Source organism: Tachyglossus aculeatus, chromosome 19, assembly GCF_015852505.1.
Source record: "Tachyglossus aculeatus isolate mTacAcu1 chromosome 19, mTacAcu1.pri, whole genome shotgun sequence".
NCBI classification, from domain to species: domain Eukaryota; kingdom Metazoa; phylum Chordata; class Mammalia; order Monotremata; family Tachyglossidae; genus Tachyglossus; species Tachyglossus aculeatus.
In genome coordinates, this window is record NC_052084.1 from 30,929,381 (window position 1) to 30,932,016 (window position 2,636).

At 44.6% G+C, this 2,636-nt stretch overlaps 1 non-coding gene across 1 annotated transcript; it reads left to right on the forward strand.

Annotated features, from left to right (window-relative positions):
• The first annotated feature begins 277 nt into the window (after nucleotides 1-277).
• On the forward strand, nucleotides 278-415 carry LOC119941065. Its single transcript, XR_005455101.1, has one exon. It is a non-coding gene; the product is annotated as a small nucleolar RNA SNORA7 (small nucleolar RNA).
• The last annotated feature ends 2,221 nt before the right edge of the window (nucleotides 416-2,636 follow it).

Sequence of the window (2,636 nt, forward strand, 5' to 3'; positions counted from 1 at the left end):
GTGTGAGGCAGTGCTGCAACCATGGTGGTTGCAACTATAAATGCTGTGCTGCCATCAGAGCAAAAACGGAGATGGTCGAATTGCTGCTCTCCTCCGATCACTCCCCTTCCACTTCCTCCTTCTTGCTGTGGAGGTGCCACTGCCACTATAACTACTATGTCCGCTGCCCACCCCAGCTGAATGTAGGACTCTAACCGTGAGCTTCTCAGGTGGTGGGAGTAGTAGTAGCAATCCATTAATCAATCAGTGGTCTTTATTGAGTACTTACTGTGTGCAGCACCTGTCAGGGTCGCATCTGGAGAGTTTCCAGGACTCTACCTGTCTCGACTACAGGAGGGAGAGTCAAGCAGAGGCCTATCCATTCCATTCCTAGCTTGGCTAGTAGCTAACGAGTGGAAGGCAATCTGCTACAAGTCAAAACTCACCTGTGCTGGGCAGCAGCGACACGGGAGAGAGTCGAGGGTGGAGACTCAAGCTTACTTTACGGAAGGGGGAAATGGTAAACCGCTTCTGTGTTTTTACCAAGAAAACTCTATGGATATACTACCAGAACGATTGCAGATGGAGGTGGGGCATTCTGGGAGAGATGTGTCCACGGCGTCACTATAGATCGGACACGACTTGATGGCATAAGACAACAACAACAACTGTGTGCAGAGCACTGAACTAAGCGCTTGGGAGAACACAATAAAACAGAGTTGGTAGACATGCTCCCTGTCCACAGTAAGTTTAGTGTCTAGAGGGGGACACCCACAAAATAAATAATTTGCAGATATGTTCATAGTAGTATTAGTAGTAATGGTAGTAGTAGCTGCAGTAGTAGTAGTATTTATTTAAAAATTATTGTATTGAATTTGACTGCAGACGCTGAGCCATTAGGAGCCTGAAATCTACTTCTCTAGCCACAGTACTCTACTGATTTTTGTCTTTATCGTTATTTTGTTCCATCTTCCCTTATGTATCTGTGTCCTGTCCCCTCTCTGCCTTTTTATTTTTAGATTGTGAACTTCCCAAGAGACAGAGTCTGTGCCTAATTCCTACACACATATTCTTTCCCACTGCTTAGTACAGAGCTTAATAATACTATTGTTACTACTATTACTACTACCACTACTGTAGAAAAAAATACCCGGCAGAACTAGACACGGTCCTTGTCTCTCAAGGGCCTCACAATCGAAGAATAAGTGGGGAAGAGAAAAGATCAAATAATAAAAACACAGAAACAACATGAGAGAAAGAAAATGCTAAGATCAGAAAAGCAGTAGGATGCTGAAGCTAGAACTCTTATAACAGCCACAGCAATACACTTCTCAATGTTTAAAGATTTCTGGAGGCTGAGAGCAGGTAAAGGTTTGAGTTCTTCTGGCTCCCCTGGGTCAGGGCACGTAGGGAGTAAAGTCCCAGGGTAACACAGTGGCAGGTTGGTGAGAGCTCCTAGCTGTGTAAATCCAAGACACACTCACTGCCTACAGAGAGCTTATACTCTAATGGAGAGACCCCCGCCCGACGTCCTGCCTCTGGCCTGGAATGTCCTCTCTTCTCAAAATCTGATGGATAATTCTTCTCCCCCACTTAAAGCCTTACTGAAGGCACATCTCCTCCAAGAGGTGTTCCCAGACTAAAGCCCACTTTTCCTCATCTCCCCCTCCCTTCTGCATCACTATGACTTGCTCCCTTTCCTCTCCCCACTCCCCGCCTCCCACCCCCACAGCACTTGTGTATGTATCTGCAATTTTATTTATTTGTATTGATATCTGTGTCCCCAACTCTAGGCTTTGAGCTCATTGTGGGCAGGGAATGTCCCTGTTTGTTGTATTGTACTTTCCCAAGTGCTTAATACAGTACTCTGCATACAGCAAGGGCTTAATAAATATGATTGAATGAATGAATAGATGAATGTAATGAAATCAGACTATATACATTCTTCTCCTAGATGGGAGCATAAATGAGACCCATGGGGAATGGATGAGGGGGAAATTTTGGAAACACTCAGTATTGCTGATCTACCAAAACTCCCTGTAAGAGGAAATGCACTTTCACCTTTCTGATTTCTGTCTACCAAAGTCACTCCCTCGGCACCTTTTTTTTTTTTGCCATGAATTGTTGACTTGCAGTCACCTAGGAGCTGTGGGTCTGTGACAGTTCATGGAGTTCCCATCTCTGTTTACTAGCGATACGGTACAAATACACTCTGCTTCCAGGAATAAGTGCCTTAGAAACCCAATGCTGCCTGCGTAGTCTTCAGGACAGAATTACTTTCCAATTTAGAGTTACACATGAATGAATTTTTCCACTGGAGGATAAGGGCAGAAGTATGATAGATAGGTTGACCATATAACTTTTCAAGAAAATCAGAACCCAAAGTATAGATTCCAGGGAGTGGAAAAACCAGAATTCCAAATTCCAGAATTTCCAAAAGCCAGAATTCCAAAGGGCAGAGCTTTAAAATAGCCTATTCTGTACAAAAAAGGAGCTCATCAATGGAAAACCCCTTAGAGCACCCATCTCATGGCCTGAAGTGGAACCCAGAAGCTCCCGATTCTCCTACAGCCAGGAGATGTTCTTATGCAGCATGATTTAGTGGAAAGAGCACGGGCTTGGGAGTCAGAGGTCATGGGTTCTAATCCTGGCTCTGC